This window comes from Schistocerca gregaria, chromosome 4 (genome assembly GCF_023897955.1).
Source record: "Schistocerca gregaria isolate iqSchGreg1 chromosome 4, iqSchGreg1.2, whole genome shotgun sequence".
Classification (NCBI taxonomy): domain Eukaryota; kingdom Metazoa; phylum Arthropoda; class Insecta; order Orthoptera; family Acrididae; genus Schistocerca; species Schistocerca gregaria.
In genome coordinates this window covers 645,849,512-645,877,295 of record NC_064923.1, presented here as the reverse complement: position 1 = coordinate 645,877,295, position 27,784 = coordinate 645,849,512, and the positions used below count along the sequence as shown (strand labels likewise).

The 27,784-nt window shown below is 43.4% G+C and overlaps 1 protein-coding gene across 1 annotated transcript in view; it reads right to left on the bottom strand.

Annotated features, from left to right (window-relative positions):
* The window catches only part of LOC126267848 (nucleolar and coiled-body phosphoprotein 1-like), a 99,067-nt gene that overhangs the window by 56,988 nt on the left and 14,295 nt on the right, over positions 1–27,784 (bottom strand). The window lies entirely within an intron of this gene.

Sequence of the window (27,784 nt, the reverse complement as noted above, 5' to 3'; positions counted from 1 at the left end):
CAAAGTTTACTCCCCTCCACGCCATATTTACCTTGAGCTCCGACGTGCTGTTGTCTGCAAGGCCGATGTCTCCCACTGAAATTCATACAAAACTAGTCTGGCCTTTGCTGAACTTTCCAGCAGAAACCTTCCCTGTGTTTCTTGTTATGCGAGAAAATATTTACTCAGCCCTAGTCTTATTATGTGGCGATATACACACGCATGGTTGCAGTAGCGTGCTTATTCCAGTGCCAACTCAGTTCTCGCAAGAACAGTTAAGTAATTTAGCTGGTTCGTTTCTCCACATTTGGAGCTAAACGTTGCTAAAATTAAATTTTAGCTGGAGTGTAGCCGCTGTGAACGCAGTGTCCACACCAATTTCTTCTCTGCGTCGTAGGGAGCGTTAAGCGCTCCTTTCTGCACTTGACGCCAGTTCAGAGAAGAGTCCCCCGACTCTCTCTTGTCCTCTCATGGCCGAACTACCTAACTCTAGTTGGGTTCCTTTTTCACATCACGGCTTTTTTCGACAAATGGGAGCGGTCTTCTCATTTTGGTGAAACACCCCCTACCAATCGCAATGTCCCGTCTATCAAACTGCGTCGTAACATCAGTAGTTTTCTCCTTCCTAGTGAGTTTCCACCAATCGGATGTTTTGTACCCATACCAGACGCCTAAAGTACATTGACCTTTCGATGTGTCGCACTTGTTGGACGAAAATGTGTCACTTGCTTTTGTTCGTATCGCAATGGAATTTCGAAACGCAGTTTTCTAAAGCTTCTTAACTGCTCTTGTACTGATGCCCTCGCTACAGGCGGCCTTCTGGCTTGAATCACGTGGCCCGGGATCGCTGTCCTCCTTCGTGCCACCCCTTTAAGTGGTTGCCGGCATAACTCCCACAGCGCGGCTCACTACGCCACTGTGGAGCTGGCTTTTCAAAACTAAAAGCGACTCAACTCGCATTCCCTGTTCTACCTTCCGCTCAAAGACATCCATTGTATAGGAATGGTGTTTTAATTACCATCGATTCACTGTCATCCCTTTTTGCATTACATATTGAAAGGCAAATGTTCTCATAACTGTCGATTTATGTTAGGTGTCATCTGCACCTTCTCATTGCGATTTGTGAAGGTCTCATGTAAGGTGCAAATCTGACCATTTATTCTGTCACCTTAGAGGGATGCAGCTGTTCACATAGCCCACAACTGTCGTGGTTCCTTCTATTACCATCACAGACCTCAGGTGAGTGTCCTGCATTGCATAATACTGCATCCACTGGCCTCCGTCCGTTGCACGGTGCACGTTTCGATCAGCCGTTCACCTGGATGATGGCGTATCCGGACACAATCGTAGTCCTGAAATTACAAGGAACGTGATTCAGTCGACCAGGTGGCACGTTTCGATTGGTCCACGTCCAGTCACGATGATGGAGCACTTACTGCAGTCGTAACTGACGAACGGTGTGTTTCGAGACACTTGTGCCTACACCAGAACTGTACTCTGCCATCAGATATGCCACAAATCGCACCCTACCATGCTTTACAGAGCAGGTAAACCTCTGACTTACACATTATATGACCGGGGGACGTCCAACACTCGTGGTTTCATCGTTCGTCAGCCACTTTCCATACACGCTCACAGCGATAGCAGGCAAACAGTCGACCAGCTTCGTTTCCGATATATTTGTTACCAGAAGCCAGGCAACAACAATCTGTCCTATGTCAGAAGTCTCTTATGTCAATGGATTTCCCAATTACTGGCCCGTATCCACGTCGAAACGATTCCTCAATCATTTTGTTTTCTGTATTGTTACCGCATTTAAATTCCCCACGAATTGGCACGCTGAAATCGGATGAAACCGCTCTTCAACGAAACTGTTCAATCGCTTATTTACTTTCCTTACAGAGTTTGGAGAAGTCAAAATGACCTGGCTCGTCGTTGTAGGCAGCCATTATGCAAGGTATATGCAACTTTCGTAACTCAAAACTTTCGAAAATTCTCTTAAATATACGTTTATTCATGTGGGTGTACGCTGTAATTCGAGATGGACATATTTTTGAACGAGGATACTGCTGGAAAAATTGTAGAAAGTATAAATTTAGAACAAAGCTGGCCCTAGAGCACTAAATATATTTTTGGTGGCACTGAACGTCCTAAAATGCTATATCAGGATGCACATACGAGATCTGATACAATTAACACGGAAATCACTTTAACTTTCACGTAAAGTTTTGGATTTTGCACTTAGCTGTTTTCGTAACATCTTTTGTACTAGCGGGCCAATGATGAACAATGTAGTGTCACTGTAGCTCCATAAAAACAACGATATGCCCAACATTGTACACAGGAACTCAAACCTTTTTAAGCATATTGGTACAGTTCAATGTGGCCACTGTCTGTAGCTCGACAGATATCGAAAAGGTATTCCACTTCTCTCAATATGTTCATAAGAATGATAGGTGCTATGGCCTCTAGTGCGGCGTAGATCTGTTGCCTCAAATCTACCACATCTCGAACCCAAGCTCTATAAAAATATCCTTGATAAACACCTATGCATGGAAAACCAGCGGAGCGGAGTCAGATCGGGAAACCGAGGGGCAATGGGACTCCTCCTTTCCGATCCAACGTTCATGAAATATGTCATTGAAGAATATGTTAACAAACCCACGATAGTGGAGGAGGAGCCTGGGAAGGCACTATCCTGCTGGAAAATGACGTCGGGTGCATCTGAGGATGTGCATAGTACGCCAACATGTCGAGATAGGTGCACCATGTCACTGGCGCGCATGCGCGATGCGACTCAGGGCTGTTCATGAAATGGTGGGGATCATATCTTGGAGAGTGTCTCTATCGATCCTGTATTTGCCTAACAGCCAAAAATGTCGAGTTCTTTATATAGATTTGTTTGTGTATACCTCTAGAACGGACACCCTGTAATTAAATAACACGTTTGTTGTTGGTGCGATCTTCAGTCCGAGCTCTCCACGCATTTCTAACATGTGCAAGCCTCTTCATCTCCGAATAACCGAGAAGGCGCAACAGCGGTACGCTGTATGTTGCTTTGAAGCCAGCGCCGCCATGTTAGTTTGTCCAAAACACAAGCAGACGATTGCTTCTTGTTCTTAATTTCTGTTGTGTACATGTAACTGTTGTTTTAAATGGTAAATGATACAGTGCTTTCGTGAATAATACAGCATCAGGAAGGCATTTTCAGACGATTTTCTGGTCTTAAATGCCTATTTTACCCCTCAATATGAAGCATTTCGCCTTGTTAATGAAACTTTTTTTTGTTATACTTTCAGAGTAACAAAGAAGAGAAATACACTCCTGGAAATTGAAATAAGAACACCGTGAATTCATTGTCCCAGGAAGGGGAAACTTTATTTACACATTCCTGGGGTCAGATACATCACATGATCACACTGACAGAACCACAGGCACATAGACACAGGCAACAGAGCATGCACAATGTCGGCACTAGTACAGTGTATATCCACCTTTCGCAGCAATGCAGGCTGCTATTCTCCCATGGAGACGATCGTAGAGATGCTGGATGTAGTCCTGTGGAACGGCTTGCCATGCCATTTCCACCTGGCGCCTCAGTTGGACCAGCGTGCAGACCGCGTGAGACGACGCTTCATCCAGTCCCAAACATGCTCAATGGGGGACAGATCCGGAGATCTTGCTGGCCAGGGTAGTTGACTTACACCTTCTAGAGCACGTTGGGTGGCACGGGATACATGAGGACGTGCATTCTCCTGTTGGAACAGCAAGTTCCCTTGCCGGTCTAGGAATGGTAGAACGATGGGTTCAATGACGGTTTGGATGTACCGTGCACTATTCAGTGTCCCCTCGACGATCACCAGAGGTGTACGGCCAGTGTAGGAGATCGCTCCCCACACCATGATGCCGGGTGTTGGCCCTGTGTGCCTCGGTCGTATGCAGTCCTGATTGTGGCGCTCACCTGCACGGCGCCAAACACGCATACGACCATCATTGGCACCAAGGCAGAAGCGACTCTCATCGCTGAAGACGACACGTCTCCATTCGTCCCTCCATTCACGCCTGTCGCGACACCACTGGAGGCGGGCTGCACGATGTTGGGGCGTGAGCGGAAGACGGCCTAACGGTGTGCGGGACCGTAGCCCAGCTTCATGGAGACGGTTGCGAATGGTCCTCGCCGATACCCCAGGAGCCACAGTGTCCCTAATTTGCTGGGAAGTGGCGGTGCGGTCCCCTACGGCACTGCGTAGGATCCTACGGTCTTGGCGTGCATCCGTGCGTCGCTGCGGTCCGGTCCCAGGTCGACGGGCACGTGCACCTTCCGCCGACCACTGGCGACAACATCGATGTACTGTGGAGACCTCACGCTCCACGTGTTGAGCAATTCGGCGGTACGTCCACCCGGCCTCCCGCATGCCCACTATACGCCCTCGCTCAAAGTCCGTCAACTGCACATACGGTTCACGTCCACGCTGTCGCGGCATGCTACCAGTGTTAAAGACTGCGATGGAGCTCCGTATGCCACGGCAAACTGGCTGACACTGACGGCGGCGGTGCACAAATGCTGCGCAGCTAGCGCCATTCGACGGCCAACACCGCGGTTCCTGGTGTGTCCGCTGTGCCGTGCGTGTGATCATTGCTTGTACAGCCCTCTCGCAGTGTCCGGAGCAAGTATGGTGGGTCTGACACACCGGTGTCAATGTGTTCTTTTTTCTATTTCCAGGAGTGTATTTGCTATGAAAAGGCTGCTTTCATAATCCAGCGTTTATCTTAATATGGACTGATAATGCTGAGCACGTATTTTTCCAATGCTTTGTTGGTATCCAATCGTTCCTCGACAGAGCGCCCACAAAAGATCTTTTCGAGTTAAATTACGGAAATAAAAACATTGCAGGAAAAGTAACCAGCGCCACCAAAATTCATGTATATAAGAGAAAATATCGCTTGAACGAGTCCACTTACAGTCCAAAAATGATTCCTTTACTCTTTGAACTATAATCAGGAGACTAGTAGACTTGTAAATGGTGCCAATCTAGTATTTTTTATCAAAACACTTCCACTAGAAGCTAATATTTGGCCATACTAACATGACCTCGGCTTCAAGTTTGTGACGTCATGGCAACTCCTCTTATTGTAGCTTAGTGTTAAATACAAACCGGTGTGCATTACAGTTGCAGGCAGTCAACATGGGCTTGGGAAACGTGAGAGGGACTTTATTCGTAAAGCTGTTCTTTTTTCTTTTCTCAAAACAACAAAAATAATGGTGCTGCTCTTCAAGGGTATCAATGCATTAAAGGAATACAGAGAGGTCCTCTTTCTACACTGTGGTTGTAGAACGTGATTTGGAAATTCGAATTAAATGGGAGCTTGAGAATTGCTCCTGGTAGAGGCCGACTGATAATTACGCCATAAATTCTTGAAGAAGTTACTGTTGTTTATCAACGGGACATTAACACTTGTTGGAGATAGAAGATAAGCATAGCGAAGGAGACTGTCAAAATCTCATCTGAGATGCTTCGGACAGCACTAGAACAATCTCTCTTGCGCTCCAGTCTCCAAAGGATGCATATGGTCATCACAGTTAACAACGCTTGTAACCTGGAACGTAAACATGATAACCGAGCACTAAATATGACCTTCTCTGTTAAGGGTTTATTCGTTATTTCTCTTCTGCATGTCGTTACAAATGTTACCGCGAAGTTTCACTGTCCTACGCACTCGTTTTTTATGTAGACCCTCTCAAGTTGCAAAAGTTTGATTATAATCATCCTGTACTTCCTTTTGAATCTGCTTGCTGTATTCATCTTTGGTCTCCTCTATAATTTCTCAAGCTCTCTTAGACGGACACCTTGAACAGACCTACGTTTTCGCTGCCTGACAGACATTTATCGTATTAACGAAGAGGCAGCAGGTAAAAGACTTTCGAAACGGGACCATGACTTGAAAAACGCAGTTCCACATTAAACTCAGCAATTTACGGAAGTTGCGGAGGAACAAATTTCAGCACAGAGATAATTTGGTGATAGGGTCTCGAGATGGCACCGAGTGTTGTAAACTAACCGTAATTCATTGTAGACGAAAGAACTAGTTGGCCAGGAACGTTGTTTTGTGGATTATGAGAGATACTGTGAAATGGAAAGAAGACAACGATAGTACTTTATTGGGGCAAAGCCCTCTTCCAGCAAAAGAAGTGTTTGTTTCTGGAAATCATGTAAAAATGCAGACATTCTACAAAACGATTTAATAAGGCAATATTTTATTCTTATTTTTACGTCAGTGCTGAAACTTATCAGGAAGATAGTGCCTGGATTGAAGTGGACTTTGACTGTATTGAAGTGGGTTTTGACTGGAGTAACCATATATCTGCAGAAATTATGATAAGAATAGGAAGGCACTACAAGCCTCCCAAAGACATAGCGATGAATACATTTGTTGTAGCTGGGATTCACAGTCATAAAAATTTTTTGAAGGGCATCATCTTTGCTGTGTGCCGACAACTACAAAATTAATAGAGATGTATGACGCCGATGAGGCGCTTTACAGCGTGAGGCACCCTGAATACAAAAATAGATTAAGAAGATTGGAGACCTAACCTAACCTAACCTAACCCTCTCCTGTAGCAAGGAATCGGAGTGTTACAGTGAGCCTGTCTTCTGCAGATGTAGCAGTTCTTAAGTGAATATTGTGCTTTGTGATATGAGGATACACTTCACTGAGCACATACATAAATGTATGCTCATCCATTCTTAAGTAATTGATGTACGACTTGACGTCCTCCACTATACGCTCACGTAACAAGTTTTGTTGAATGATTTTATCGTGTCGTCGTAAAACCCCCGGCTTCACCCAGGTATGTTTCCTTCCCCCCTCCCCCCCCCCCCCTACTTCTCTTCCGCATGTGCACACAGTGCAGTTGTGGTACATGGAACTGCTGTGGTTAGTAACAAGTTGTTGTTCTCAGCCATGATGACAGTGTAATACCCCTTCTAGCGCTACGTCAAAGATCTTTGTCAAATATATTTGACGGAATATTTGATCACATCTTTGATCAAATCCTTGACAAAGAAATTTGACTGTGTAATACCGGCCTAAGGAACGTGCACTCATGAAGATCGACTGTTTCTGCCGACCGGGCAGTCATTAAAACTGACAAGCCACCTTCCGGTTGTCAGCGACAGATCTAAATTCTCACCGACTAGCCGCTCGCGCCGCTCGTGCAGCGCATTTATTCCAGTCGTAAACTGCTCACACTTAGCATACAATTAGCCCGATCATGCCGGTAAGTAGGAGAGCCAGCATACATTTCCAGACGGCGTTAACCGCAGCGGTGCCAGCGCCCGTGACGCTCTGCAGCCTCGTTAGATACTACCGTTTTGCACCCGGCGCCGCTTCTTCACTCCTTCTCCCCTTCTTCTCACCTTCCTCCTCCTCCTGTTCTACACTCTCATTCCGTCGGCGTGTCTCTCGCGATGCCGAGAAATACTCGCTAGCGCTCGCCGCGCTAGTAGCAGAATAAAACGAACGTTTCCGCGCGTCAAGTTTTCTTCTTTTCGAGACGGAGCGCCCGCGCGTAGACAACGGGAGGACGCCGTCCGGTTCCGCCGAAAATGCGACGCCTAAATATACACGTTCGCCGCCTAGAATTTATACCGAGGCGTCCGGCGACACAGGACGCCCATATATAGCGTAAAATATTCGGCCATTGTATTGAAATGCACACTGTGGCGACGATGTAATGCAATTAAGACAGCTGGGATGGTAATTAACGAAGGGTGGCAAGGTGGGGGAGGGGTACGAGGGCTGAGGTGAAGGGCTCGACGTTAGGAACGGGGTGGATGTGCACCAACACGCACACGCATGTACGCGTGCAGAGGTATATACGGACTCAGCCACCCCTTTGGAGCACAGTTGGGGCGCGACCGACCCAGCTGGACGGTGCGAAGATTTACGGCGACGCCGGATGTGAATAAACAACGCAGTGCCGGCCAGGCCCGGGGGAAAGAAGACCGTGGACTGAAGGGGTTGGGGGGGGGGGGGGGGGGTGGCAGCGGGCGACGCTCATTGTCCACGGACGAGGGTCTCTCAATTAATTACGCTTTCGCACAGTTTAGCCGGCCGACCGCCCAAAACTCCAAACACCCGACCTCCCTATTTTCAGCTTTTCTCTGCATTCTCATTCCATTCCTCACTCCTCTCTTCCTCTGCGTCCCTCCCTCAGTCGCCGTTCCACTAACCCCCCCCCCCTCCCCTCCCCCGCAATTTCTCTCTCTCTGGCGAAAACCGGGTGTCCGGAGTGTGGGCGACGGCCCGGCTGCGTCCTTAAAATTGCTACTGCTGTTATTCCCTCACCCCTCGCCTACGAGAGCCAACCGCACGGTCTTTTGTTTAACGAGGGCAGCATGCGCAATCAGGCACTCAACTGCGCGTAGAGACAAACGTTGCTACACGGTTCTTTGTTTTCAGTGCCAGTTAGTTGCTTTGTTGAGGATTAATTTCTAATTTTGCAATGAAGGACCACTTGTTAAGAAAAAATATTCCCATGGATGCAAATTGACAAACAAACATGTATAGCAAGAATGAGGTGAAATTTGCTTGAGGGAGAAAAAAAAATATTACTGAAGAAAACACATTACCCCTGAAACAACGTTTTCTCAGCTACTTGTGTACTTAGGAAAAATCACGCTGATATATAAGTTCCACATATCGTTATGGTCGATCAGATTGAATCCGTAAGGGGCAGCCAAATGAAATCGAGAGAGATGGAAAAAAGTGAGTAAACTGTTTATTGTTTCAAATGTAACCGCTACTGTGAGGCAAGAGGGTCAGTGTCTTAATGGAAAAATGTTTGTGGTTTCCCACGGAAGCACGATTGTACACAGTCGTGCACTTTTTCTTCCGAAGCAAATCGGAGTCCACGAATGTGTCTTCAGGAATGTATGAATTTTCCGCCCTGCGAACTTTCTGCCCCACTAGAAATCTGCGAACTCTCTGCCTCGTACCTGCGTCCATTGTGTCCCGTCCTACTTGCAGCCGGACCGTCCTAATGACCTTGCTCCACCTCTTCCGTAGACTCGCTGAACTTTGCCCGCATAGTCCCGTTGGCCTGTTAGTATCGGTCCAGTTTTTGTAAACTTCATTCCGTGCCACTTGGATATTACCACCTCAGTAGTTGTGATATAGAAGTTTCAACGACAATTCGTGATAAGCCTAGTTGCCACTATGAAGGTTATTCTTACACAGTGAAGAAAACGAAGGAAGATGAGAGACTGTGATTTGGTGCGGTTCGAAAGATAAAGAGAAGCATTGCCGAGTAAAGCTTAAAATCAAGGATTCTACAGTGCTGTTTTCGCATGAGCATCGATGTGGAACTCCGGATGATGCAAGGGTGGAAGTACAGAGGACTCTGAACCAGGCAAACAAGAGGCACGAGAGGAAAATACGTCTATTTCCAAAATCTATGCAGAGGAGCTAGGTAGCTTTCATAATCGAGGGTAAAACTTTGTGACAGAAATGCCTGAGCAGCGAACAACGAAGAGCACGTTATACAAGCAAAGGCCCAAGTCGCAGGGAAGTAAGAGGGATCCAGAGGCAAGAGAAGAGATTGAACTTAAAGCAGAGCTTTTAACTATGAATGATGACAGCTATTTCCTGTTAAGCGACGATAAATTAGGATACAGGACAAAAATCTATTTAAATATTAAGTTATTGAATGACTTGGCGATATTTTGTTCTGCTTCAGACTGGTGTTTACGCAGTGGTTCAGCTATGTATTTTGGCACCCAACGCGGACTTCTGTCATCCTCACCAATTGCCATCCTCACAAAATCATTTTTTTTATTTACTAATTCCGATAGGACCATTCTTCCGTTTGAGGTGCTGTCTAGGTGAGATATTTCTGTTTACAGTTAGACTTGTTCCTAAGGTTTTAAGATTTAAAAATTCAACCACACTTGAAAACTTTTAACAAATTCATATGCGTTGTTCAATCTCGTTTCTGTGGCAAAAAGACTATAACAAAAATAGTACAAACTGTGATTTTTTGTTGAATGTGCCACCCAAGTTCTGAAAACATTCTCACGCTGTGCCTGGTATAGAAGGATTGAGACGTTAACTGTTAGTTAAAGCTGAAACGTCCCGTTAGAACAATTATACACGACTGTGCTTAAGCTGACACACATTATTTTTAGCGCAACGCAATCTGACTTTAAAAAATCCCTATGAAAGAATGGCCCTGACTAACATTAACCTATACCTTTCACAAATCACTTACCTCACCAAAAATCTTCATTACTCGAACTAATGCAATACAGCGAGCGACACTACTGCCAGCTAACTAAAAGATTCAAACTACAGAAGGCACTAACTACTGATAGGCAAAGTTAGGAAATGAAAGATTCTGATAGAGAACAAACAATGTATTTACCTCAATAGTGTTCAAAAGTCATAATGTATATAGCACTTCATGACATCCAGTCTTACAAATTTCAAAACTCCGCCATCTCTCTCCCCACATCCACCACTGCTGGCGGCTCACCTCCAACTGCGCAACACTACGCGCTGTTCACATCCATCTGCCCAACGCTACAATGGCGAGTATTACAACAATGCCAACCAGCCATAGACTGCACACAGCACAGCCAGTGATCTTCATACAGAGCGCTACGTGGCGTTACCAAGGTAAAAAACCTAAACAGCCTACTTACATAGCCCCCATGCTCCCCACAAAAAAATTTAGAAATTGTTTTGGGCAGTGGCCAATACAGCTTTGAAAAATTTTTTCATAATTGTAATAACAAAGATATCAAATGCACACACTTATCGATACAATGTTGGTCAAAAGCTAAAATTTTCTCACAGTCCATGAAGAAGTCCTGATCGTTCATCACAGTAAAATTGCAGTGTTTTTCTCAAAGTCTGAGCAATAAAAGAAATTGCACTTGGAAGTTGTGGATTTCTAAGCAGTCTTGAAGAAGTAGTGTTATTCTTCCAACGGAAAGACAGTGCTGACTCTTGACATACAGACAGGTAATGGGCCACAACAGAGCAAACCCACATCAGAGTCAGTCGAAGTTGAAGACTATTGGTAGCTAGGTCATCACAGAGCACACCCACAGTAGTCCTGGTAGAGATTAGGGTATTGGTGGGCCACCAGAGGTACAGACCCACTGCAGTCCATGTAAAAATAATGGTATTGGTGGGCTATCGAAGGTGCAGACCCACTTCAGTCCTTGTAGAGATAATGGTATTGGTGGGCCATCAAAGATGCAGACCCATTATAGTCCTTGCAGAGATGGCCAGCAGCCATCTATTGCGACTGTGCAGGTGCACAATCACCGTCGAAGAGTCTTGCAGAGAATATAGCAAGTCCATAAAATACCACTTGTGCACTCACAAAGTTTTGGAATTATCCTTAGAACCAGCAATGCTGTTAACCCGTCCATTGCTGAATTGTCAACACATGTGCAAACACTATCAGTCCCTACTTCTCACATTTTGTCCATGTACTATGACCAACAGAACCGTGTGCAGTGAAATGTAACTTACAAGTTACTTAATTTGATGAACTGGTGTCAATTACAATTTTATAACATAAGAATACAATAACAAAGACTCAAAATACATCATTAAAACATAATAATACAGATAACATTTGTAGTAATAGAGGCTTTACAAAAGAATAGAAATAAACATATACATCAGTGTTACAGGAATTATGACATAAGTAAATACATAAAAGATCAAAATAACTTTTGAAACATCAACTTCACACGTGAGCATTAAAATAAAACAGAATAAATAATGTCTAAGCATCTTTACAAGGTAAATAATATATTATCAGAAAAATTCTACAGCATAAATCTTATTAGCTGAACACATACAGACAGGTAAAACACAAATTTACATAGTGTAATAACACAAAAATACAGGACAGGGTTTGTTTTCAGTGTAACATTTGGTACTGCAGTCCAACCCAAAACTTCATTCCATAGATCGTCCCTCTTATTTCAACATTTGCTCCAGCCAAAAAAAAATCCTATCCAAGCATGCTTTCTGTATTCTGTTCACATCCTCTTTCAAAAATACTTTTTCTCCACTGTACACTACTTTTTTGGCCAAACCATTTTCTTATAGCTTCTCAATGCATTCCTTCCAATTCATCGCAACTCAATCTCTTATATAGTTTACCCCCTCTTAAGCTAACTTAAATCTACTGAGCTCAGATGCTTAACTAAGAGACGAGGCAATGCAGCAGCACAAAACAATTAATACAAACTGCAATGACAAAAAAATTCAAGTAAGCAAAGCAAGCAGCAATAAATCTAATAACGTATACCTAAACATGACAAACCCACAAGCAGAAAAAATAGTACACTAATGACAACAACGCAGATAAGGGAAATGTGTATTCACATCTTAATGTCTATATAATTAAAGTGATGCACCACAAAAACTTATTCTATGAAATAAATTATCAAGTACTTGAAAAGAAAATTATGTATGCAATTCCTTTGAAGGGAAATGTCTTTTTGTGCTCCCTCATTTTTTTGGAAGTACATCACATAATTATTATATACTGGATCTGTAGACAGAAAATTTTTATATTAGTACATCTATAAAATTTTATTTTAACCAATGCTGCAGTGCAGCTAGAAACTAGATATTAAACAAAACAGACAAAGCAAGGCGTGAAACGTCATTCACTAGCCATATGGCGTTTCATAGTGCAATAAACAATATTTCAATTAGCAAGACAATAGCCGTGAAATGTTTCTCATCGTTTCATTAGGCATTTTAGTAAATATCATAAATTAAGAGCTCCATAGTATAATCATATGTTTTCAAGTTTGAGTGTGTCGTATTTACGATGCTTTCTACAAAGAAATATCAATAGCGAGGATAATGGCACTTTTTTTTCCACCTGTGCCTCTGGAAGGCACAAACTAATGGCTTTTTTCGGGCGATTGTCGCGCAGCTGGGTGCCCACGACGCATTACGTGAAGGTGGTCACTTAACTTTCTCACCGAAATATTTACACCAGTTTGCACTACAGTGACAGTCTCATATAAAAAATTTCACAGGTCGAGAATTTACGTTACAAATGTGTAGAAACTAAATCCTATAAATATAACAGTGTCCAAAAAATTTTCGCCAGCATAGTGATGCATTCACGCATATCCACAAATTCTCAGTTTCCAACATCCTTTTTCACAAACCAGAGTCCCTAACCACTACTTATTATGCCTTGCCTTATTACTCATATACATATTCCTAGACACTTCTTCAATATTTCACCATAATAAATACATAGCATAATCAAATTCCTCATATAGCATCAGCTTATTGATCATAAACATACCGCAACAGCGTAATACACATCTTCATCATAACATCATAAAACCTCAGCCAAATCTCAAAATCGTCGTAGCTTCCTCCAATAATTTCAAAAGCTAAAAAGAATTCTCTTCTCATGTCAAAAGCTTCATCAACCTCAAACGTACTTTAAAAATCATGATCCCATACCAAATACACCATTCAAAGCTCTCATAGTATCACAATGGTTCCGAAAAATATGAAGGGTTCACACAGCACAGACAAAATACTATTTCATAAGTGTAAAGTTATCCAGCTGTGTAATTGCGTAAACATCTGTCACTGACGTAGTAAAAAAAATGTTTGTCTCTCTCAGTTAAATAATCACATATCTGTGTAATTTATGTGTTAAAGAAATATGATACCGATGTGTAAACTTGTATAAGCAAATACCATATTAGCTAGGGCTCCTTGTGCTTGCCAAACACATGGTACACAAAGTAGGCGTGTACCCCCCTGAGGATTAATGTAATTATACCCTCAGGTGTTATAGATTACAGCAATGGAATGAAATGTATCACAGAAAACCTTTGTAATTCAAAAATTTTGAAAAATAAATGGTTCAAGTACAAAATTAATCACTCAAATGAGTGTCCTGTAGTTCTAATTGTGCGTCTTGTTGTAAGATAATTCTGTGGAAGTGTCGGACTTATCGTCCTTTGTAAGCAAAGTTCTGCTGTAGTCCATGTACTTCCCTTGTAATAACCGAAGTGAATTGCTTAGTTATTACGCTTATTGCCGTGATGAAGCAAGTACTGTGCTGTAACGTATTGTTGTGCTACGGAAAAGGCTGTCTCATTGTAGCTATACCACAAAAGTTACTACTAAAACATGTTTTACTTTCCAGAATAATTCAGAAAAACTGTGCAGATATAAAACAGATACACCGCAAAAGCAACATTGTAAATTGTCACTCATTAGTAGCTTTGTGATAAAATCGTGTAGTTGTCACATAAACCAACCACTGTGTCATCTGGTGTCTCAGAGAAAGTACTTTAAATCCATAATGTATTTTCAAGTAAACCAAAATGTTGCATTAAAATCTCATTAGCAGTTCCGGTATATGTCCTAAGTATGTAAGCCTGATAGTCGCTACGTAATCGTGCAACTAACAAGCAAGAATGTACAAATACAACACTGTGTCGTCTGTTCACTATAACAATGCATTCGTAATTTCTGTTTAAATATATTCCCTAGGTTCTAGACTGGATAGTGAACTTCAAATCATTGTTGCATGTTAACAGTTTCTAAGTCTGACAAAGCATACTAGTAACGTGAAGTGAAAAATTTTATGGCAAAGACTAAGTTATAAAGCACATTATCTTTCAATAAACGGTTTTACATGTGAAATGTGGTGCCATCTTTTACCCTTTCTAGTGCGCAGAGTTTTAACTTCAAAGTAATGGTCATGTTGTATACGTCGGTAAGGAATGCTAAAATTTTTCTCAAGCCAGCCGGCGCACGTGGCTGCCTGCGGTGAGAGTTATTGTCTGTTTCTTTGTTGTCGCGCGTCGTTATTGGGATTAGGAGACCTGACTTCTACAAATTCACCTTGACGAGAAGGCACTGCCCTGTTTGTATCTCGCCAGTTCTGATGAAATTCAGGTCTGTGGCTATGATTATATCGTCTGTCGTCATGTCGGTAGTTCCTGTAGTTTCCTTCTTGTCGGTTAAGTGGTGGAGAATTTCTCCCTGAATTGTAACTGCGCGCTGGACCGTTGCATCTAAAGTTATTCTGTCTCCCTTGATAATAGTTATTTTGGTTCCCATATTGTCTGTTTCTCTGATTGTGTCTGTGATTGTCATTACCGCGGAGAGGTGATCTTTCCCTGTAATTATTACTACTCTGCCATATGTTTTGATACGGGTGGTGTCTGTTTTGGTCACGATTTACGTTGTACGAATAGCCTTGTCGTGTATTATTTCTGTCATCGCGGAATTGTGACAGATGTGACCTGTAATTGTTGTGGTCCTGTTTTCACGTTCCGCAATTGTCAGTGTCAATTTTCAGTTCTTGTAACAGTCCCTGAAAAGCTTCAATGTCATCTTTGCAACGTCCTGCTAAAATAATATGTCGTAAATGTACAGGTAATTTGATTAAGCAAATGCGGATGAGTTCTGAGGGGCTGTACGGGTTTGACAGGTACTGATTCTTGTGCAACATGTCTTCAAAATATTTCACGAGAATGGAAAATTCAGATTGTTCGAAATGTTTCATCATTATGATGCCATGTTTTACTCGGTCTTGTGTGGCTTGAGACCAATATGCTGAGAGGAAAGCATGGTAAAATTCTCCTTCACTGTGGCAATCGTGAATGACCGATCGCATTCTTACAGCTGGTTCTTTCTCTAAGTAGCCAAACATAAATTCTAATCTGTGCTCTAATGACCAGTTGGGGGGAAACAATGAGAGAATTGATGAAGCCAAGCTTGTGGATAAATTTCGTTGCCAGAATTCTTAAATGTTTTGAATTTACGTGCAGTAATGAACAGCTTATAGTCAAAACCATCATGTCGGCGAGTCGCATGTCGGTCATTGTTAAGTCGTTTCGGCGGTTCCATCTCAAAATTCGGTGTACCTTGCCCATTTCTTTCATAATTTCCGAAGTGCCCTGTGTTATTATTTTGTGGCTGTTCCGTATTTCTATGTCCCTCTTCCCGTATTGGAGCGCGAGTGTCCTCTGAAATATGTAAGTCTTGTATTACCTGTGTCAGCTGATCTTGTACTTCCCGGATTTCTCTTTGGTGTTGCGTATTAATTTGATTCTGATTTTGTTGGAATTTCCTAATTTGTTCGCACTCATCTGTGTCATTAAAGACTACCGGTTTTGTGCAGTCAGATTATCATCTACTTTCGTAGATAAATTATTTAGCTGATCCGAAAGTTCAACTACTTTCTTTTATAATGAACTAATTTCCTCCATGTGTCTTTCTGAACCAATTTTCAGAGTATCTACTGTGTCCTTTAAGTTTTCTTGAGTTTTTGCAAGTTGGGTAACCGAATCGGTAGATGCAACTGAGTCAATTTTAGCTTGCAAGGTCTCATGATTTTCATGAACAATAGTTTGCAGTTCTTTTATGGCTGCTTCGTGATTCTGTAATGCATTTTCATGCCGCGAAAAAATAGGTTGGAAATGCTCACAAATTTGTCATTTTACGTCATTACAGACTTTTTGACATTTCGATTCGATTTTATGTAATTCAGTAGTTAAATCTTCACGTGTTTGTTCAAGTGTATGTTCCACTGAGTCTAACTTTTGAAGCTTTTGTTCCATTGCGTCTAACTTTTGAAGATTTTCTTCCATTGTGTGTAACTTTTGAAGCTTTTGTCCCATTTGTTGCATTAATTGTAATAACAATGCACTGGTGTCTGAAACATGTTCCTCAGTGCTATTCGGCAATGAATTTGAACCGGCAATATTCGCAGTTTGAAAAACAGATAATGTGTCTTGACTTATTTGAGAAAACGGTGAGGACGCAAAACCTGAATCTGCAGTATTTACAAGATTGTGTCCTGTCATTTCGGATTCCTGAGGCAAGCTGTTGCCAACCGATCTATCGATAATGCTTCCCTGTTCACTAATTGTTTCACTGTCTACACCATTGTTTGCAGCCCCCTCCATTTCCCTATGAACAGTTACCAAATTATTACTTTGAACATTAGTTAATTCATTACTCGGTGGCGCTAACACACTGCTTTCGTCTTCACTGTCATTTCTCAGTTTACTTTGGAGCCTAGTATTATGTTTTTCACACACCATTATTGTCACAATATTCACTCGATAACACAGAACAGCACAATTTGAAGAGCAAAAATAAGAGAACACATTAACGTAGCACTGAAAATAATGTCTCATTAATTGCAAGTGCAACTGCGAAATGCTTGCTGCAAATCTACAAGCATGGCACAACTGTTTTACTGTACAACAATGAAAAACTACAACTACAAGGGAAATGCTCTCTATAATTACGCGCTAGCAATAAACAAAAGCTACACTAATTACACAAATTACAAGAAATAAAATCAGAAGATTCCAGTGAGGTATCCTGGCAGGGTCGCCATATGAAACGTCCCCTTAGAACAGTTATATATCACTGTGCTTAAACTGACACATATTACTTTTAGCGCAATGCAATCTGACTTTCAAAAATCCCTATAAAAGAATGGCCCTGACTAACATTAACCTATACCTTTCACAAATCACTTACCTCACCAAAAATCTTCATTACTCGAACTACTGCAATACAGCGAGCTGCACTACTGCCAGCTAACTAAAAGATTCAAACTACGGAAGGCACTAACTACTGATAGGAAAAGTTAGGAAATGAAAGATTTTGACAGAGAACAAACAATGTATTTACCTCAATAGTGTTCAAAAGTCATAATGTATATAGCAGTTCATGACATCCAGTCTTACAAATTTCATAACTCTGGCAACTCTCTCCCCGCATCCACCACTGCTGGCGGCTCACCTACAACTGCGCAACGCTACGCGCTGTTCACATCCATCTGCCCAACGCTACAACACTGCCAACCAGCCACAGACTGCACACAGCACAGCCAGTGATCTTCATACAGAGCGCTATGTGGCGTTACCAATGTAAAAAACCTAGACAGCCTACTTACAACGCTTTTTTTATCTCATTGTCTGTTAAACAAAAACGTATGAGTAATGTTTGTTTTTAAATTTTTTGTCACTTACTATTTTGATGATTAAAGGTTAGATTTCCAAGACAGTCAAAGGTCACTGAGAGATTTCAGAAAAGAAAATATTACTACTACTTTCACTGGACTCTTCTTCATTTGCTCTTTCTTCAACTAATACACAGTCTTCTTTTGCATGACAGTTATGTGCAAGATTTTCTACGTTTTCTTTAAGTCCTTCAGTTTTATCAAGAACCACCTCCTTAATAGGCTCTTAATTTTTGTTAGTCTCGACAATTTTTTGATCATCTACAAATGCACTCTTGAACGATAATATTTTCGCGCTTTCTTTCATGCCCTTTGGGTCAATTGCTTCTCTGAAGTAATTTAACAAATTTCATTATTTAACCAGCCAATAAATGGCCCTTCGAGAACCTGATCACAATTTACTTATTTATTTATTTATTTACTTATTTTGTACTTCAAGTGTGTGTTCTAAACCAAATTTCTGCGTAAATTAATAGAATCTTAAAAAAAAAAATCAGTAAGCACTCTCTACGTAAAAACATATACATATCAGAACTAATAACACTGAAACTGTTACATGCAACGTATAGTATGGCTAGTACGGTACGACAAGGAGCATGCTAGCTCGCGTCCCCAGGGGATTAGTGGGCGCTTCCTCGTCCTTTTCTGGGTGGAAATTTCATACAGCAGGAAATTCACAGGGCGGAGAATACACGACACCGTCTTCAGGGTTCCAAAAATATGGAAATCACGTAGACAGATATCGGAGCTGTGTGGAGGATGTGTAAGGGCTTCCCAGAAAACTTCTGCACCGTTGTCGAAACAACCTCGGCAGCAAGAGAGCGGGTTTTATCCTGCAACAGAATGATGCCGTCTGTCCACGTTACTGCGTGTTTGGTCTTGATTATGCACTTCGATTTTTGCAAAGTGTGCGCTGTGCTTTAATTGTGGCGCCATGTTCCAGAAAGTCAATGAACACAGGGCCGTCATTTTCTTTCGGACGAAGAGGACCACGCCTGAGTACAACAACGGTTCCGTTGGCAACAGGAAACACTGCCATGAAGTCACTGACTGCCTTGTCTCGCAGTGGAATAAGTGTATTAATAGAAATGGCTGTCCGCCTCGACAGCTGAGTGGTGCCGGCACAATAGCGTGTTCGGTCAGTCTCAGTAATAAAAAGGCTGAGTGAAAGGATCAACAACGAGCTTCAATGGATGTCACGTGACGTCAGCTATGACCAAGTACAACGAAAAAAAAAGTGGTCAGCGCGACGGAATGCCATGCCAAGGGGCCCGGGTTCGATTCCCGGCTGCGTCGGAGATTTTCTCCGCTCAAGGACCGGGTGTTGTGCTGTCTTCGTCGTCATCATCTCATCCCTATGGACAAGCAAGTCACCGAAATGGCGTAAACTAAAAAGACTTGCACCTAGCGACTGACGGGAGGCCCTAGCCACACGACATTTCATGTAAACAGAAATGGAGATTACTGTTGAAATAATAAACAGTTTTACTTTTTTGCATTTGTCTCTCTTTCATTCTACTGCCGCTAATATATTAGTCGATATTCATTTAATACATCTCCAAGGTATGAGTGTTCTGATGTAGTGTGGGAAATGGAAATAAGCGTATGGCATCGTTGGCCAGGAGGCCCCATCCGGGGAACTTTGGCCGCCAAGTGCAAGTCTTATTTCAATCGACGCCGCATTGGGCGACTTGCGCGCCTGTGATGAGGATGAAAAGATGATGAGGACAACACGACACTCAGTCCCCGAGCGGAGAAAATCTCCAACTCGGCCGGGAATCGAACCCGGGCCCGCTTGCATGGTAGGCGAGCACGTTAACACCAAGCTAAGCAGGCGGACCGTCGCGTGCGATGTTGGTAGTGATGCACGGTGTTTGCTGTCGCTCATCTGGACGTTTTGAGTTGCGCCTTATTACGATAATAACACTGACAGAAGGGTTCGTTAGTGGTTTGTCCAAGTAAAGCCATAAGAGATGAGAGGAAGTAAAAATCTCCCCGTCTACTGAAATGCATGTGTACTATAGAACAATAAACAGCTGAGGCTTGGTTTAGAGTTAATACTAATGTCAACCCCCTTTATTACGGCTTCATTACAAGTAAAGCAAACGCACACACTTGTTAATAAAGAAAATAAATTTCCTTTATACCTCTGAGATCATTGTGAAAATTTTGTGAATAAAACAGTCTAGACCGCTTAGCCGCGTGGTCTGAGGCGCTGCAGTCCTGGACTGTGTGGATGGTCCCGGCGGAAGTTCGAGTCCTCCCTCGGACATGGGTGTGTGTCCAGAATATCCTTTCTTTCAGGAGTGCTAGTTCTGCAAGGTTCGCAGGAGAGCTTCTGTAAAGTTTGGAAGGTAGGAGACGAGCTACTGGCAGAAGTAAAGCTGTGAGTACCGGGCGTGAGTCGTGCTTCGGTAGCTCAGATGGTAGAGCACTTGCCCGCGAAAGGCAAAGTTCCCGGGTTCTAGTCTCGGTCGGGCACACAGTTTTCATCTGCCAGGAAGTTTCATATCAGCGCACACTCCGCTGCAGAGTGAAAATCTCATTCTGGAAACATCCCCCAGGCTGTAGCTAAGCCATGTCTCCGCAATATCCTTTCTTTCGGGAGTGCTAGTTCTGCAAGGTTAGCAGGAGAGCTTCTGTAAAGTTTGGAAGGTAGGAGACGAGGTACTGGCAGAAGTAAAGCTGTGAGTAGCGCGCGTGAGTCGTGCTTCGGTGGCTCAGTGGGTAGAGCACTTGCCCGCGAAAGGCAAAGGTCCCGAGTTCGAGTCTCGGTCGGGCACACAGTTTTAATCTGCCAGTAAGTTTCATGGGTGTGTGTGTTTGTCCTTAGGATAATTTAGGTTAAGTAGTGTGTAAGCTTAGGGGCTGAAGACCTTAGCAGTTAAGTCCCAAGAGATTTCACACACATCTGAAACTTTTTATTTAGATCACTTAATTTATTAATTTACAACGTCGCTTCGTCTACTATCATCAATAGGTCACAACTTAGAATTTGTAAATGAAGTTTCAGAGTAAATACACTCTGACAGCCAAAATATTATGCCCAGTGCCCACAGCGAAACTCATTGCAGCCCCATGACGTTGAGTGTAGGTTCAAAGTGTTCTAATGGCTCTGAGCACTATGGGACCACAGCTGTAATCAGTCCCCTAGAACTTAAAACTACATAAACCTAACTAACCTAAGGACATAACACACATCCATGCCCGAGGCAGGATTCGAACCTGCGACCGTAGCGATCTCGCGGTTCCGGACTGAAGCGCCTAGAACCGCTTGGCCACCACGGCCGGCTGTTGCGTGTAGGGTAACGAAGTTTTAAAAACTTTGTGTTCTGCCGTACGGCAGGTCTTGTCATGGGGGAAGCCTCATCAGGGACGTCCACCGCATGAGCATTTAGGGAAGTGATTCCAGTGGTTGTTTCCCGTTGCCTTCCACTGGTGATGATAAAATGATAATGAGGACAACACAACACCCACTGCCTGAGTGGAGAAAACCTCCGACCGAGCCGGGAATCGAACCCGGGCCCCTTGGTGACTCTGACAAAGAGCAGGTTGCAGTGGTTCGGCATCTGGGGACGAATATCTCGGAAATGGGGAAGCTGGCTGGCTGTTCGCGTGCTGCTGTTGTGAGCTGGTATGGAAAGTTATTGACTGACGGCGAAACCACGAATTGGTAACTAGGTTTTGTACGTCTGGACCTCATCAACAAATCGTTTCCCGCGCTGTAAAGCACGATAGGCGGCGATCTGTGGCATATCTGATAACACAGTAGGCTTACAGTACAATATTGTTATTCTGTATTACGATGTAAAGATCCTTTAGACATGCATGCTTGCGTCTATAAGAAAAGGAACTTTGCATCGTAATTTAGGAATACGCAGACACTGCAATATCGTATCTATCCGCCGACACCGGGCAAGCGACTTTATGTAAAATGTCTCACCTGTATAGGAATATGCATAATGGAAGTACGGGTACGGGTTTTAGACGCATGGTTGATGACATATGGAAGTATGAGTATGGCTGTGGGTCGTGTGCACGGATAGCCAAATGGTAAGGCAACCACTCGCAATAAGCGGGGAATCTGGGTTCGAGTCCCGGAAGTCGGGCGTTTAGTGCTGAAGAAAAGTACACACGCTGTGTCTGAGACTGCAAGGTACATATTTACAGCATACCATCTGTCAAAGAAGGGAATGTTTGCAACGTCCTTGCCAAAATGTGCAGAGACTGAACAACGTAGTAAATGATCCTCTTTGGCTACTCGATAATCCAAAGTAAACCCTAAGCATCTTCTTTCGAAGAAAGTCTGAAGGCTGACTTCATGTTGTTAAATTTACTACAGACCAATTGCGCGCCGAGCGCAGTTCTGCATGAGCGACATTCACATTCTAATGCATCCAATAAGTCACTCATTCTCTGGTGATGGTGGTAAGGTCTTATGAAACCAAACTGCTGAGGTCATCGGTCCCTAAGCCTACACACTACTTAATCTAACTTAAACTAACTTACGCTATGGACAATACACATACCCCTGCCTGAGGGAGGTCTCGAACAGCCGATGGGTGGGGCCGACCGTCGCAAGACGCCCAGAACGGGCGGCTACCCCGTGCGGCTAAGTCATACATTACTGTATGTATAATATTGCTACTTTGGGTAATCATACTCCATTTTAACAAAATTCTGCCAGGTCTTGATAAGATTTAAACGTGGAACAAGAACACGTAAGCTTCTGTAAATGTTTATAAATGTAAAGCTGTGCAGAAAACGAAAGTGTCCTATAACAACAATATAAGTGAGTCACAGTTATATTCAGTAAACTCACTCACATACATGGACGTTACAGTTGGTAGTGACATGAAATGGAACGATCACATAGTGTCAGGCAGAGATAAAGCAAATGACAGATTTCGGTTAATTTATAAAACTCTAGGAAAATACAATCCGTCTACAATAGAGACTGCCTACGAAATACTTGTCGATGCATGCTAGAATACAGCTCAAGTGCCTGGACCCCGTACAAAACAGAGCTAACAGAGGGTATTGAATGAGCACGACGAAGAGCACAGCAAATGCTCACAGGTTTACTTGACCAGTGGGGGTGCGTTGGAGGAGCCTGAAAAAACTGACATGCAGACGCTTGAAGATAGATGCGAACTGTCTCCTGAAATACAAGTTACAAAGCTTCAACAACCATCTTTAACTGAGAATTTTAGGCATATTTTACAACACCGTACGTATCGCTGCAGTAGGGATGTGTAGACAAGTTTAGGGTAACTACAGCGCACACAGCTCGTTTACGCGATAATTCTTCCTACGCTCCATATCGCAAGAGAATGAGGAGAAACCCCAAGGAGAGATACAATGGAAAATACCCTCTTCCATGCACTTCTCAGAGTTTAGCTGTGTACGGATGTAGACAGGCGGTATTAATACTCCCAGCGAGATGCGAGGTTCCGAGTTCGTGCTCCATCTGGAGCAGAACTTTAAAGTGATAGGACCTCTCAAAAAAAAACTGCGCTGCAGAATAAAAGATTTACAGTGAGACATAGTAATGGGTAACAGCAAATAAATAGCTGATGAAATGAAAAAGAATTTCTGGCATTTGCTGCAAACGAGCTTTAAAATGAATTCATTGCCGACAAGTGAACATTTGTGCCAGGCCAGGACTCGAACCCGGATTTCTCATTTTATGCGAGCGGTCGCATTAAACGCTTCGGCGATCTGAGCACGCTTCCTAGCCAACCCAAATTCCCAACTTGTCACATGCAACTTACATGTCCACGATACTCGTTGCTCGCATACTCACACTGATTCCTGCAAAAGTGTCGGAAATGATTTTTGATGGCCGTCAAGGTGAATATATTCATATATGAGTGATGTCTGTCCTTTCGGACATGTCCAAATGAACTGACACCGTACATACATATATAAAGAAAACAAGTCGTCGTTTTTTTTGTGTATAATATCAATCAGTGTGTGTGTGTGTTTATGTGTGTGTGACAAAGAGAGAGAAAGGGAAAACAATGGATGCAAAGTGAATTAACAGAAATTAATATCGTGCAAAAAAGAGTGGAATAATGAAAGGGAATAAATTGTCTTAACAGGTGCAGAGAGACATGTGAAAAAAATATGAGTAGGATAAATTATTGGAAGGAAGGCAAATGAAATTGTAAAGGAAAATATTGAGAGCGACTGAGTGAGAGAGGTGTAGAAGGACACAAGGAGATATACGAGGTAGGAGTAAGAAAATGAAGAAAGACTTGAAATCTGACATTCGATGGTTTGATAATAAAGTATGACAGACGGTTTAGGAAGGATCAACGGTCAGGTTTTAACATGGAGTCGGTGCCTACGTCATTATAAACAGAGTTCGGCTGGCACAAGTATAAAGGAGGGTATTTGACATTATCCTTACTAAAAGAACCATATCGTCATATGCCCTTCTTATATGAAGGAAAAGCAATTTGGATGGCCAGGTAGATGTCTGAAATCTCCTCTTCCCGAACTCGAGTCAGTTTTTTAACTACTGAGAGAGAATTTAGGTGTTAAGAAAAGCGTTAAGGTCAGTACTTTCGCAAGATTGTGCTTTTGCGACAATAGGTTTACGCTGAGAAAGAAATAAGAATTCAAGCAAGTGAAGTGAAAGGAAACCTCCCGGGGTTCAGCGGAAGCTCCAGCGGAGGGCGGCCGTTGACGGTAGAGTACCGCAGATCCCTCCGGTCCACCGCATTCAGCTCGACGTGACACTGGAAATCGGCGCAGCAGGAAACTGATGAGAAGCGTTTTTCCACGCCGCGACTTTTTCGGTTTTTTTCCCATCCGGCGCTGCGACTTCCGACAAAAAGCCGGGGAGTCGGGGAGAATGAGGTCAGTTTCCTCAACACGCGGCTGGCTTCCTGCCGGTGACAGACAGGCGATGCGCCGCGACGTGGGGTTTGGGGGTGGGGGGGTGGGGGGAGGGGGGTGCAGCGTGCTGCGAGCGTTCGTATCCGATACGATGCGCACTCTGGGCCGGTAATTTAGTTATTGGCGCGCGGCGCGTGACGGAGATATGGATTATTGGGCACGGCGGTGGCGGTGGCCAGTGGGTGATGGGTGGCGGGTGATGGGTGACGGGCGCTGGCGTGGCGTGGGAGGCGCTGCTGGCGACGTCCCAGAGGTCCGGCCCCTCTGCGCCTGGGGGCCCTCCGCTCGCGCTGAGGGGCGCGTCCAGCCAGCGGCCCTCGGGCGGTGCCGTCAGACCGTCGCCTCCGAGCGGAGGACGGGTCTGACACCAGTGCCACGCGAGATGGGTGTCTTTGGCTGGATGTCGTGACCATCTGACACATCCGTAAAATTATTAGCTACCTACAATGTAGAGAACCTTATGCGCTGTCAAGAGCTGACACATTGTTGCGTCCAATATACTTACAGACGAGCTTATTCACTGGCCAACAGCACCGTTACAACGAATCCAGTGCCTAATCAGATGCGAAAATGTTACTCAAAAATATGATACAACGTCCCTTCGAACACGCATTCACTGAAGAAACATGGTGAGACGTATATGAAAAGTCGGTGTGAGTCTGCAGAATATCTGACTATAGAATTCTGTAGGTGGCTGGGGTAAAACACAGGAAGCGAAAGGCTGTTTACAATTTGTACATAAACCAGATGGCAGTTATAAGAGTCGAGGGGCGTGAAAGGGAAGCAGTGGTCGGGAAGGGAGTGAGACGGGGTTGTAGCCTCTCCCCGATTTTATACAATCTCTATATTGAGCAAGCAGTGAAGGAAACAAAAGAAAAATTCGGAGTAGGTGTTAAAATCCATGGAGAAGAAATAAAAACTTTGAGGTTCGCCGATGACATTGTAATTCTGTCAGAGACAGAAAAGGACTTCGAAGAGCAGTTGAACGGAGTGGATAGCGTCTTGAAAGGAGGATATAAGATGAACATCAACAAACAAAACGAGGATAATGGAATGTAGTTGAATTAAGTCGAGTGAAGCTGAGGGAATGAGATTAGGAAATGAGGCACTTAAAGTAGTAAAGGAGTTTTGCTATTTGGGGAGAAAAATAACTGATGATGGTCGAAGTAGAGAGGATATAAAATGTAGACTGGCAATGGCAAGGAAAGCGTTTCTGAAGAAGACAAATTTTTTAACAACGAGTATAGAGTTAAGTGTCAGGAAGTCATTTCTGAAAGTAATTGTATGGAGTGTAGCCAAGTATGGAAGTGAAACATGGACGATAAATAGTTTGGACAAGAAGAGAATAGAAGCTTTCGAAATGTGGTGCTACTGAAGAATGCTGAAGATTTGATGGGTAGATTACATAACTAATGAGGAAGTATTGAATAGGATTGGGGAGAAGGGAAGTTTGTGGCACAACTTGACCAGAGGAAGGGATCGGTTGGTAGGACATGTTCTGAGGCATCAAGGGATCACAAATTTAGTATTGGAGGGCAGCGTTTAGGGTAAAAATCGTAGAGGGAGACCAAGAGATGAATACACAAAGCAGATTCAGAAGGATGTAGGTTGCAGTAGGTACTGGGAGATGAAGAAGCTTGCACAGGATAGAGTAGCATGGAGAGCTGCATCAAACCAGTCTCAGGACTGAAGACCACAACAACAACACAAGAATACTCTCCGTCGACAATTTGAAGCACGACACAGATGATTAGGTAAGGTGCAGGCAACAATTCGGGAAATCACACAGAGACACAGGAGCAGGTACCAGCTGCTGTTCCACCAATGAAGTATAAGGAATGACCTAGCCATGACGGCATCAGCCTTGCGCTGGACCAAGCTCTTGCACGAATGTTTGCTCCAAAGCAAGATCGCTGATATTTGAAAGATATCCAAAATTTTAATTATTAAAAAGAAGACGAAGACAATGCCTAACAGCCTCAAAATCATACCGACCAGTTTACCAGTTTAAGTCCAGGAGAGGCTCGGCTCTTTTCACAAAGATATCTACCTCAGAAAGTCCGCATCACAACGGCGTTAGGAAAAAGAAATAACTAGATTATGCGGCAGACAGAGGCTCGGCGCCCTGCAGTGAATCTTGTGGACATTTTGGGAGGAAACGTTAGCGACAGCCTCGGACATTTGCACAAGCCCCGCCCATTCACCCCCCTCCACACCTAACCCCCGCCTCACCAACCAAGAGCGCATCAGTACGACCTTTGGTAGTCCTCGCGCTCTCGCGTTTTTGTTCGTCCTTTTTTGTTTTACCGCGGTTGTTCATACTAGCAGTGTTATGCTGTTAGTACTTCTTAGCAGTTTGTGTAATACTGTCAAAATGAAACATAGATATGCACTCTCAATAAAGTTACCATACACAAGGTACCTAATCTTGACTGTTGTGGCCAACTGCTGTCAAAACTGATATCTAACAGACATTAAAGTACGATAAGATGTGTTGGAATGACACTGACGAAATTATGTACATAAGTTTAACAATAGGCAGCTAAAGCTATCAAAAACTGAAGAAGAACTCAAAGTAATCTCGTGTCTGCTATAAGCAAGCAGTCATAAGAGTTCACAAATAAAAATTCACCCATTACACATGCAAATATTAAGGAAGAATGTCACTGTATAAATACACTCCTGGAAATGGAAAAAAGAAAACATTGACACCGGTGTGTCAGACCCACCATACTTGCTCCGGACACTTCGAGAGGGCTGCACAAGCAATGATCACACGCACGGCACAGCGGACACACCAGGAACCGCGGTGTTGGCCGTCGAATGGCGCTAGCT